This window comes from Oreochromis aureus, linkage group 10 (genome assembly GCF_013358895.1).
Source record: "Oreochromis aureus strain Israel breed Guangdong linkage group 10, ZZ_aureus, whole genome shotgun sequence".
Lineage (NCBI taxonomy): Eukaryota > Metazoa > Chordata > Actinopteri > Cichliformes > Cichlidae > Oreochromis > Oreochromis aureus.
This window is the reverse complement of record NC_052951.1, coordinates 16601872-16615067: the sequence shown is the minus strand read 5'-3', so window position 1 is coordinate 16615067 and position 13196 is coordinate 16601872. Positions and strand designations below refer to the sequence as shown.

Sequence of the window (13196 nt, the reverse complement as noted above, 5' to 3'; positions counted from 1 at the left end):
TCAGTTTATCATTACAGTAGGATCCCCACTGCCAGGACAAAGACCATGAATAATGAAGACAGCAGTTCAAAATATGGGTTTCAGAACAAACCAAAAGCTCCAGCCAGTCAATCACCCAGCCTCTGACAGGAGAGTCAAGCCATTTCCTTTGAATGGTTGAGACTGTCCTACAGTAATATCTTCTCCAGTGCCACAGATAAATGGATTTTCATTCCATACATTGAAAGGTAAGATCTGTATTTCCCAAAGGGGGACAGACTACAGAGAACTTTAAGAAAATAGTTTTCAGTGTGAGCTCAAAGATGAGGCATGACTTTGGATGACTGACTAACAGGGGTTTGATTAAGTTTGCTAGTATATTCATAAGATAAGCAAGTCTATGACCACACAGTGGGAAGAATAATCTTGTACTTCATAACTCAAAAATTATCTTCCACAGTTGCAGCAGCAAGAATGCGGCTGTTCTACACAGGACTGTGATTATCATTTTGGGTAATCCACACACGTAAGCCAGGATTTAAAGTGGGAAAATTTCACAAATCATAACGATAACGAGATGACCAACTTGGCGATTGTAGCTGTTAATCAAGACGTGGGATTATAACAAAAAACAATCGAGGAGTAGTTAGCAGATGAGACTCCTGATCAGCAGAAATCTTGCTTCTAACTCTACTAGTAAAGCTATTAATAACAGTCTGGCCTTCCTGTGTGGATGGTGATGCAAACAAGAAGTGACTTTCCAGGAAAACAGAGCTACTCCCTCACACAGCGGTGCAGCCTACAACTGCTTATGGTCTACACCCTCTGTAATAAATTAAGATGGCATTAAAGTCCCAAAATATTGGGTCTTTGGCTTATGTTATGTCTACGATGGTAGACTGAGAGGTAAATAAAAACACCAACACAGACCCGAGGCATCAGCAGCATGCAGTGAGTGAAAAGATGGAGGGTAAATATTTAACACACTAGATACTCATCGTGGAGCCAGAGAGAATGGAAACAACCTTTGCTGTTTATGTTTGTGTTTGTGTTTTGCTGGCTGGTAGTGCATCATATTTGCATACCTGAGAGAACACGAGTCTAACTTGGCATTTATCACGTGTTAGGGTTTGTTGTGTATTTGTGTGTGAGTGTGCGTGCAAGAGGAAGAGTTAGATGGAGAGGAGTCTGTGAGTCACTTTCCGATATTTGTGCTCAGACACTGATTTCACATGCTTGAGAAACAAAAACCCAGGAAAAAACAGTTCTGGGATACAATTAGATTTTTTTTGCTTCAGAGGCATCATTTGGATGGGGAAGATATTTTCAATTTCTCTCACTTCGCTCTCCCTCATTGGCAGCACTTGGTGGTTTGAGATGATGAGCTGAAACACAAAAGATTTACCCGCTACAGTTTTCTCCGCAATACTGTATGTGTAGTGTTTTCGCAATCTTTTTTTTTTTTTTAAATCAGACCGTGAGAAAAGAGTTATGGGATTAAATCACGCAAGTAATGAAACCTGACTGGGAAAAGAGTTATTTTTCTTTCTTATGTGGCTTTTGTGGGAGTTGCAAAGAGGACAATGGTGTATACAGTACTAACAGAATTTCAGTGTCAATGTGGGTGGCAAATGCACAATTTGATTACCCTTTGTATTTCAGGGTAAACTCCCAAACATTGCTTGAGATTTGCAAAAAAGGAATAAAGCTGTAGCTTGGATATTCCCTTAAGGAAGAGCATTATAATGAACAAGGAGTATCCTTAAAGACTGCTGAAAAAAAAGAAGAAGAAAAAGAAATTGATGACAGCTCAAAAACTGAAATGGAACAATATTTGGCTGTATGTCAGTGTGATTCAGATGTAGGATTTCAAGATTGAAGAAACAGAATGAGCCCCACCCAGCATCAAATTAAAATCTAATCCAGCCTCCAGATATACTCCTCTTGCATCAGGGAGCATGAATTTACCAGGACGAGATAAAAACAACTGTGAAAATAACTTCTCCTGCGAAGAAGGATCTGTTCTGCCGAGCAGCTGATGTGAATAATTATAAGTTGTTAGTATAAACTGAGGCTCTGCTCAGTTGTAGCTACTAGTGGCACTAGATATGCATATGGTTCCTGTTAGAAAAATGTCTTGCTGCACGCCTCATCACTCTGCAAGAAACCAAACTCTTGCTGTTTTTATGCAGACCAGAGGCTGTCTCTGAGGTCAGTGTACTGCAAGGCTGGAGCACAGGGGACGATGTAAGTGGATAGTGCAATAATGCAAACATCAGTATCCCCTGCATACAGCAGAAAACCAAGTGCCGAGGAGCTCAGTGGACACCAGATATGACTGGAATAAGTATTGTGGTTAGGAGTTTAAATATGCCCGTGGGTTCCCATTTTTAGCTTTTGGCCATGTAAACATATACAGACAGAAATGGCTGAAATAACAACACTTTTATGTTAGAGGGGGAAAAAGTTAGATTGAGTCAAAATCTGTTTGCCGCATAACAAAACTGCCATGAGCAGTCCAAACTAAACTAAACTATACAGTCCATGTCTACTGAGAGAGTCCTGCTCCAGTCTGGGGTTCTGTTTTCATAATCAGAAAAGCAGAAATGAGGAGCTACAACAGCATTTGCAGAGCAGACCCTGTGTGTGCCTTGCTCAGTGGTACACAGCAATATTTAAAATTCTTTCCGCTAGTGATGCCTTGCGGGCATTTTTCATTGTCACACCAGTTGGTCTCCCTGAGAAATACTTTTAACAAACGCTGACCCACTTTGTGCACTTCATGGTGTTTCCCATTAAGTGGTTCTGTCGTCCCTCCAAAATAAAAAGAGTAGCTACTCTGAGCCTGCCAACACTGTGGAAGAAACCACTGACTTGCTGTTATTAACCAGCTCCATAAAGCGTAATTAGCTTGTGTGGTAGTCGACCGGATTGGCCGCTTTTTCATTTCAAATGGGGATGAATCACTCTTTTTTTCCATCCTCTCTGACTGGGAATCAATAATCAATATTAAGTTACAGTGCATCACTGTGATGCACTGATCTTGTGCTACTTTTGAGTCTCTCTAGTATAGCCTTCCACAGCACAGTACAGAGATCAGCTATCAGCCCATGCACGCAAGGTGCAGATGCAGGGTGCATACCCCTCTGCATGGGAAACCAGCAGCCTCCTCCCAGTACGAGACTGTCTGCCTGCATTTATTCTTTATTTTTATTCCGTGAATGAGACATCACTGTTTGGATAAGAAGTAAAAAGCGATCACTTACACTCATCGGATCCCCGCTGCTCTGGATGTGCACCCTGGATATCCCCTTCACAACCTGATTAGTATGCAAACGGGTTTCCAATCCCTCCCAAACGACAGACAATCCACCAGGACAGAATCTTGAATGGAACCTTGCTGGCCAGCTGGACTAGGCTTTTTGATGTTCCATAATATCCACAGAAAACGCCAGTAGTGCTAATTCCACAGATGCTCTAATCCCGCTGACCGGCAGGTTGGGTATTCCACAGGGAAGGGTTTTTATGCGTCTCCGTCCCCGAGTCAGGTGAGCGCATTTGGATCAGCTGGGAAGCTGCACGGCTTCTTCACTGTCTGCAGCAGAAAGGAGACGTTTGTGGTCCTCTGCACAGTCTCTCGTTGATCTTCAGTGTTTCACTTTTCGCTTCTCTCTCGCTCCCTCTCTCTCTCTCAGCATCCAGGCATTGAGACACGGTGTTTGTGGATGTGTGTGTGTGCGTGTTGAGACAGAGTCGCTTCAGGGTACCGTGCACCTCACCAACCGAAAGCCGACTCGTCCGCCACAAGGCCCAGCCCCCTACTCAGCTCCATACCCTCCTCCACCTCTTCCTCCCTCCTTCACTTACTTGGATTGCTAATTTATTCGGGTAGCTACACAAAAGGGGGGACAGACGTGAGGGAGGCTGTGGAATACAGTAGGGAGAAAGGCTGGAGAGCAGACTTTGGTGCCCCCCAGCTCCGTTCAGTGGAAGTGGCCAAGTCTTTGAAACAAAGGAGCGCACCATGCGCCATCAAAGCACCAGTCATTATGCAGGTCCCTGGATATATTTTTCCATTTTAACCTGTCTGATCCTTTTTATTAATGACGAAAAATTAGAATCATAGCCCATGTGATGGTGATTCGGGAATGTAGTGTTTTCATGAATATCTAATTGTACTAGCATTTAAATTCCAAGTTAAAATGGTAATAATAAAATTATTATAGTTTACAGTTAAATAAAATTACCAATTACTTATATTGCAATTGAATGACACTTTCCCACTTCACAACAATGCCTTACATCCTTTTTTTCATATGCGAGGAAATACTGTTACATATGTAACCAAATTTATTTTTTGAAGTTGTGTTTAGGGTAATTGATGAGATTTTACACGCATCTTAAAGCTTGTGACTATAACCTGCAGCAGATCAGGCTGGGCTGAGCTTCAGACACATATAGACCACACAAGTAAGCACGCATGCATGTACACACACACACACACTGCTAGAATCAGCAAGATGAGAGTCATTCATCACCCCAGATTTTAGGTCAAGCCTCTACCTGCATCACTGAAGCAGAGCGATGGAGGAGAGGTAGATGAGGGAGAGCTGTGTCGCGGGAGAATGTGTGAACAGGGGGCTCGTGGGAGTGGTGGGGGTGGTGGTGTCAAGGACAGCAATCAGTCAGTCCCCTCTTGGTTTAGGAGTCCACCAGAGATAGATGTGTTGTTGCAGTCAGTATAGGGGAAGTGGTACTTTAACATTTTTACCACTAAGTGTTATATTTAACCACAGCGACTGGGACATGATGGCCAGACACCATGGACTCAAACCCAGTGAACTCTACAGCAGACCCAATTTACACTAGAAACTGTTTGGTTAATGGCTAAAGCAGGCAACAGTGATTTATGAAACACAAACAAGCATAATCTCCCCATATTATGATGTTTGTCACTTTGGGATTGAACCATAAGTCATGACAGTAGTGCAGTGTGTTAACGTTAAAGTGTTATCTTATACCAGAGGGAAGGAGAAGAAGACGAGAACATAAGAAATTCACCTGTGGCATTTTATGGTGTTGTCTGAGTGTTAGGTAAAAGCGCCAGTTGATCCCGTGTAAAAAAGAAATGTATTTTTACCTCCTGACTGAATCCGAGGCCACAAAATCACTTGAACTGGATATGACACGGGATATAAAAATGTATAAAAACAGGCACAATTGTTGCCTGGAAGTTATGAGCTCAGTACTTAGAACGCTGGGTTTGAAAAGCATTACCTGGCAGAAAAGCTCTGACAAGTTTAAAAGGTGCAAAGTTCGGTTCAGACAAAGGTTTGCTTGCTGAGAATTAACTTGAAACTGTTAGGAAAATGATACTGGTGGCTACTGGGCAACATATATGTGGACACAAATATGTGGGTTATAAACCACTATTGGCCAACCAAAGTCCAACTCTAGTGTAACCGTATTCTAGGTGTTTGTGAGTGAATTCATTTAGCATTGATTCGGCTGCATGAACACTTGCCTCAGCCTAACAATTACACAGCTTTAACCAAGAGCAGATGGTTTGGGTGTGACACTTTTGGTGGGGCTCACCACCATGGTGGAGACCACTGCGAGATTTACGTCATTGCCACACACGTTCATAAATGTAATATCTCAGTCAAATATTGACACCCACATACACGCAGACACATACTCCTACATTCAAACATGCATCGTGACCATGGAATATGGTGAAAGGATTTATTTGGCTCCTGTGTCTGTCCTGTCTGTCATTTCCTCCCTCTAACCACAAAATCGACATCCTGACTATGATAACCCCAATCAGCTTGAGTTCATCAATTTGGGGGTTATCAATTTATAGAACGTCAACACTTAGATAAGCTTTGTATTCATTCCAAGTCTGTACATCCATAGCAAAACGGATTAAACCAGCAACCACAGAAAGGAATAAATTCATATTTCTGTTATGTCTACTAATTTTCATTATCTGGGAATAAAAAAAAAACAATCTATAAACACACTATAGAAATAAATATAATGTGGTGGTTAGCTTATAACTACTTACTAGCTGTGAGGTCTTGCATCGTTAGGAGCTAATGGAGGGGCCTGTCTATATTGGCTGTACCACTGGGCTCATTGGCAGGGTACCTCTATCCTATACAAACACTCATGCACAGTTGACTGCAGCTCACTTAGTTTCTTTGAAACTTACTGGAACAAGCTGATGCTATCAGTAAGTAAGGGATAACATAAATTTAACAACTTCAACACTATAAATTATTTTTTTCCCTTTGTTTTGAGGTATGAGGTAAATGTGTCTGTTTCCATTTTATGTTATTCCCACTTTCACACACATCCAAATGTTTTCATTGCAGTCCTTATATTGGTACCTAATATCTTCTGTGCCCTGCACAAGTTCACAGGCTCTTGTTTTTTGTCACTTCTCTCTGTGAGTCTCTCAGTCATACACTCTGTGTCTCTGCAGGTGCCGACCCCGGCTATCTGATCCACCTTTCCTGTGCAACAGGATGGGATGAGGTCACAGCGTCACTCTGTGACTCTGTGCCAAAAGAGGAAGGAGCAGTGCTTTAGTCAGACCTTCCTTTCCCATGGCCAAAATACCACTGATCCCCTTAATGGGGGACTTCTGTAACTCAAAAAGTTCACTTTGGAGTATTTTGATTTCTTAAAAAAAGGCATAAAAATGCACTTGTCGACAAAGTCTATAAGATTAAAAAAAACAAATCATGTGTTTCTTTTATTTTAAATAGATTGAGGGATTTCAACTGATTGTCTGTTTCTGCTCATAATTTGTCTGGGCATCGCATATGACTAGGAATTTAAACTACTTTAAGTTACTTCCAATCTCTTTTTTTTCTAGCTATGTTAATGACAGACACCTATATATACTTATATATAGCGGACATGACAAAGTTTACTTTGACTTTGACTTTATGGCTTTGTTTGAGCCAGTTTATGTATTTTAGATGTATTTTAGATATCAGTGCCTAGACATCATAAAACGTCTTGCAGTCAGTAACGGTTAAACAAATGTACCGCTTACTCCCATCAGTTAAAGTTTGGTACCCGGTTGTTTTCAAAAATGACTCTCAATTCCTCTTACAGATGAATGAAAGTTCTATGACAAGGCTCAAAATAAATCAGATTGGAATCAGCGCTACAGATAACGCCGAGAAGTAGTAAATCATTGAGAAATGGCCAGTCTTTTCTTCATTTTGGGCTTTGTATTTGTTGAAAATTGAAAAAGAAATACAGACTAATGCTAGTGTTATCCTTTAAAATCTTTAATTAGCTTCCAAGCAAAATGTAGCCAGACTTTTAAAATCCTGGACATTACATAATTTTACCGAATAAGTGGCCTTTCTTTTAACTCCAGCAAGACTTTCACTAATACTGTCTTTCTTCTGTTTTCCAAAGTACACCGACTAAAGTTGTCTTTGTCCACATCTGTGCCTCTAGGGTATTCTTAGAGAGATTTTTATAGCTTACTTTGCTTTGAGGCCATTCTCCAAACCATGCAACCACACACCAGACCGGTGGATTTCACTCTTCTTTCAAAACTTCTACATTGTCCAATTGTGCAGATCCCACTTAAAAGGAAGTAAAAGTTGAATTGAATATAAATTTAGTGGAGATGCTTTGTTTTTGAAGTTTTGCCATTTTGCTGGGTGTTGGCATCACACTTCCTGTTGGTAACGTGTGGTTTCCGCTTGCCTTTTTTTTTTAAGGTTCAGTGATTTTTACTGGTGCATTGTTTAGGTGAGTTTTCCGCATGGACATGTGCAGCTTCAGGACTATTTTTAGGGAAAGACTGCGAGGATAAATAGAATGATAAATGACAGAGCAGGAAAAGGGCATTGTTACTAGGAGCTGTGAGAGATGGAGCTCCGCAGAAACAAATCACGTATAATGTCTTCCATCCAAAAGGAAATGATGTCTGAAATGAAATGTTTTGACTTGAGATATCATCGTGGCAGCTACTTACCCCTGAAATATCTCCTATATTTAATTCAGTGCTTTTCAAAATCCATCACTAAATCCTCTTTTCACTCAGTGAAGATTTTAGCCCTTATCTCGAACTACGTCACCTCCATAACATGCTTACAGTTTGAAGAAATGTTAAAAACTTTATCATCTGTGTCTGAACCGTTATAAGTCTGGAGACTCGATTTCACAGCCTGGCCTTTTTCCACTTGGCAGGCCTCACCTCAACAAGACCTCCCAGCATTAACTAAACATTAACTTACACATTCACACATGATGATTGCATGTTTTTTATTAGTAATTTTTTTTTTATTCCTGACATAAAGAGTCCAAACAGGAAAGTGGCAGTTTAACTTTTGAACAGCTACAATGCCCCTGACACTTTGCATATCTTTACATGGAGGTTGATATCAGAGCAGTTCCTCTGACGAGCTTCCAGGTTTTGTTCAGCGAAGAAAATGAATTGGGTGCAATCTATCTGAGGCTGTTGCATGCTGTTGGGAAGATCACCAGAATCACTTCTCTTATATCTCTCGAGGACTTCTCCCTTTTCCCTTATTATCTTCTGCTCCAGCCATTATCTCAATCGACCTTCTTTGCACGACTTGGACATCACATCAACACAATACCTGCACGCTGCATCCTCCTCTCCTTCGAACTTGCCTCCCCCTCCTCATTAATTTATCTCTGCATGACACCTCCCTTCCTCCTTCTTCCTCCCACTATCAGAATGTTTTATTGTCACAAAACAAATGCACCAAGCAGGCTGATACAGTAAAAGTACGACAGCCTCGATTTAAGACCTAAAATTGTTTAGGTTTTGAGCAAACTATTTAGCCTCTGGCTGACAGACATGCTATAAAACCTTGCCGACCATAAAGCATGGACTTAACAGTTTTATCATTGTTATGCTGATGAACATTAAACTTGTGCGTACAATAGCCGCAGTTGATTGGCTCCACCGTGCCGTGTGGTCATAGGAAACTGTTTAGTTAGAGTAACTCAAGACACGTTCCATAGAAATAAAATGAGCAGAAGTTCTACTAAAAATGTTTAATGTGAGCACTTAGTAGAGACTGAGATACGGCTGCTGGAACAGTTGCTTCCACTGTCGCATGAAGGTTTGTTACACTTAGTGAACTGCTGCTGAAAAGCTCCTCTACCACACAATGTGCTTCTAATACAAGCTCTAGCAAACAGGAAGTAGCCAAAGCTGAGAACTTCCTGTATAAGCCCATTTAGGACCCAGCTTCTGCGCTATGGGCACAGGAGGTTCCTGAATGTGTCTTAAGTGTGTGTGTGTGTTGTATGTGTGTGTGTGTTTTTTCCATTCAGTATTCCATCTCCTCTGCTTCCTCCACCCCCCCCACTTCAGCCTGCTGATGCACGGCATCGTGGGAAAGAGTGAGTCGCACCTCCACACACCAAGCTGGCTCAGTCACCGCACACATAAAACAGCAGAGACGGGGGCAGATTTAGTGGGTGTTGTGAGCCAGATGTGATGCCATGTTGCACAAATGTAGTGACATTTTGCTGCGAATGTGCCACCATGAGTCTATATATAGTGTTAATGACAGACAAGTCTGTGTGCTGGAGACTGAAAAAAGAAAGAAAGAAAAAAAAGAGGTGAAAAAAAGGCGCTACTTTACCCCAAACTTTACATTGTTACATTCTTTACAGGGTGGAGGAGAATGTTCTGGATCAAATTTATACCCCCCAGAAGAATAATGCTACACAGACACACACCATCCCCTCGCTTTGTTCCATCATCTATAGTTTTCCAAAATGAAATTTGCAGCTTCATGTGACAGCAGTCACTGCTTTGTTTATGTGTGTACGTGTCTTGTGCACGTGTTATGGGATCTCTGAACCTTGGCCTAGCCTGTGAGGTGTGTGCTGGACACTTCAGAGGAAGAGGAAGATGACAAGGTCAAGCGCGCCGGGGGAGATAAGTTGTCACTCAAGTCGGCCTTCTGGATCAGCTGCTTCCTGTTTATTGCTGCACTGATGTGTTGTTCTACGAGGCTTTGGCCTTTGACTCCACCGGAACAGAAGCACATCCTGCGACGGATAGCCGTACTGGTCAGTGCACTGTCACGCCTCGTCACATGACCACTCTGACCTGACGTTTACTCACATTTAGATGGTTTGTGCGTCACAGCGGTTCATAGTGGAATTTTTAAATGGGTGTTGACTGTGATGTTGTTACTGTATTGATTAATTAATCATCATTATGGCCCACCATTGATTGAATGCAGGATGCAAGTTTATTAGACATCTTTGGAAGCTAATGAGCAAAGATTATTACATTTAGTTAGGTTTTTTTGTATTATTTTCCCACCCAAAAATAATCATTTTAATTGTTTGTTGTTTTTTTGTATGTTTGATCGGTTGCTTTGTTGTTTTAAGCTGTGTACGTTAACCCCGAGATAAGTTGATAAGAGAGTTGATAGATGATATTCACAGCTTTGCCTGTCTTCTTGGAATCATAAACCAGAACCCTAAGGCTACTTTGTGTCTGGAAGTTGATCAAGAAGAAGTCCAAAATCAGCTCTGTAACTCTCACAGCTGTCTGCGAATGGAGCCAGGGCAGGAGCTGGAGATTTTTTTTACGTCTTTCCTTGAGTGTGATTTATACGTCCAGTCCCGTCTTCTCCTCCTGTTCCAGCTTTCTTTGATTGTTTGTTTCTTTGGAAGCGTTTAGATGTCTTTTCCAAAAAAAATAGTCCTCCACAAAAGGACAATAATCAAGATAAGGTAATGCTGGTTTCCCAACTAGTGCCACACACAGTACAGGCCACAATATGTTTACATTATGGACTGCTGTCTGAGCTTTTAGAGGGATTACGTCCAGGAGATGGAATGGCTCCAACAGAGTTCACATTTGTTCATAAAGATACTGGGGCTAGTCTGGCAAAATGACAGAACTACACAGAGGCCTGGAGAAAGATGGAGAGCAGCACTGAAGGTATGTAGAGGCGGTACCCACACGTGGGGAACAAACTAGAGTAGCTTAGGTTCTGCACATGAGTATGGTAAGAAATGTAAGGAAGCTGAACAATGTAGTTCAAAAGTTTATTTTAAATCTTCTGGGCTGCTGTCATAGAAAGGACACTGTTAACAGAGTATGAGGATGATCGCGTGAGGATGTTGAAGAAACGGGAGTGAAAACAATCCAGTTCAAATAACAAGCTGAGACTGATTTACTTGTAGTTCTTGAATCCCTCGCAGCACCGCAGAACTTCTTTATTAGATCTACTCGGGAACATTCGAGGCATGTCAGCCTGCACAGAGGGGGTTATTCATATCATCGAGTCCATCTCTACCGATGTGGAGCCTCTCAACATGTGATCCAGATCTGCATCTCTCAAAGTCTTCTTAAAAAAAAAGTGGTTTGTGAAAGGCGGTCTAGAGAAAAAGAGACAAATAATTTTAAAACAAATTTAGACGGTGCAGAGTAAATATGGTAAACAACGTTAAGTCTAGACTGCACACTGATAAGAGCTGGAGACAGGCACAAGGGTTCCTGATGATGTGGTAGTTTTTTATGATTGCATCGTTTCTTCCTAAAAGTACATTGCTAACGAAACGTAATTTTAAAGTAAGTGGTCTTGTCTCCTTACTTTTTTCTTTCATTTAGCATATTATTCACAAATAATCAAAGAAAGTTTTGTAATAAACACTCAACAAGTACATTTAAAAGCAGGCTCACTTTTGAACATATCATAGGTTAAGGAATGTTACCCTTAATAGGTGACTGTGATTAGCTTTGTGATATCATGCCAGTTAATATGAGAATTAGCACCGAGCTCATGTTGTGTTTTGCCCTGTGAGCCAGTCCTTGTGTTCTCTTCTCCAATGGCAGCTGGGCAGTCTGTGAGACCCAAATATTTACAGTGCCTTGTCTGTCATCTAAACACCCTTTCTACATGGCATATTTATTCAATTATGCTTCATTTCACAGAGACAAAAACGAGTCCCAGCCAAGTTGTGAGCATTTTTCCACCAACAACTGTGTAGTCCCAATTGCTTTGATTCAAAACAGGCCGAGAGACCTTCTGGACCCACGTATGACATTTGTTAAATCCTCCCTGTAAACCATTTTGACTGGTGAGGAAATCATAAACACTACTTTTGCACGATTTGAGGGCCAGGTACGGCGCTTGGAGCCCGCAGTATGGTGAGGTGTTTTTTGGAAGCAGGCCCGTGGATTTTACAAAGAGCACTGTATGAGCTACCAGTGATTACCTACCACAAGGGAGGTATTCTCCAATTTACAGCCGTATTTCTCTGTTATTGGACTTTTTCTTTTTTCTTTTTTTTTACCATGCATATATTTTAAAAGTTCAACCCACAAGTATTGAGCATTCCTCTCTGCAGCATAAAAACGTCAAAATTCACCAAAATATTTATTTACAACCTTGGAATAGGTCCTCCGATCATTGCAACAGCTATTGGGTTTTACACCTCTTTTAAATACAGACAATTACAATTACTGGCCAAAAGCTCCAACATTGGAGAATTTTTCTTTCAGCCCCGGTGCCCTTTGATTATACATGTGCTGTAGGAAAATTATAGTGACTTTAGGTTCGTCTCTTTGCATATGTCATCTGTTTATATCACAACAATGAGTGTGACTGTGTAGAATTACTGGAAGGTTCTGCCTAGTGTTGCACGTTGACTATTCAGATCAATAGGATGAAGTTGCTAGCTATGTTGGATGTTGGAAGCCGTTTTCTATTTTTTGTTAATCCTTCCAAGCTCTCGAGAATTGCTTTTCCCCCTTTTGTGTCTTCCTGTGTGATTTCTATAAGGCTTATTTCACAAAACAACTACCACCACTGTTTGTTTTTCAGTTCTTTGGAAGAAATCCAGCTGTTTCTCAAGCCCTTCCACGAAACATATTGAGGCAGTCTTCATTTATCCGTTTTCTGTATTGCAATAATGGTGCCTATCAGGCAGACAGTGAGGTGCCAGGGACCTTTTAGTACAAGGTTGACATCATAATGATTTCATTTTTGCCTGCTCTCTGGTTTTCAAAGTCAGTCAAAGAGTTCTGTAAACCTGGATGCTCAGGGGTGCTGACATTTCTTATACGACCCAATCTCAGCTGGCAAACTTCTCTTTTTGTCTCCCTTTCACTCATTCCCCTCCTTTCTTAACCTAATTGCTGCTTTTCTTTTTGAGTTTGCCTCAAAGGCAAGATT

The 13196-nt window shown here is 41.2% G+C and overlaps 1 protein-coding gene across 1 annotated transcript in view; it reads right to left on the bottom strand.

The window, feature by feature from the left end:
* LOC116331404 (protocadherin-16-like) overlaps positions 1-3763 on the bottom strand; it is an 86857-nt gene extending 83094 nt beyond the window's left edge. Inside the window, exon 1 of the mRNA XM_039618455.1 lies at positions 3246-3763. The gene's annotated coding sequence lies outside the window, so the exon portion shown is untranslated. The remainder of the gene's footprint in view (positions 1-3245) is intronic.
* Between the last annotated feature and the right edge of the window lie 9433 nt (positions 3764-13196).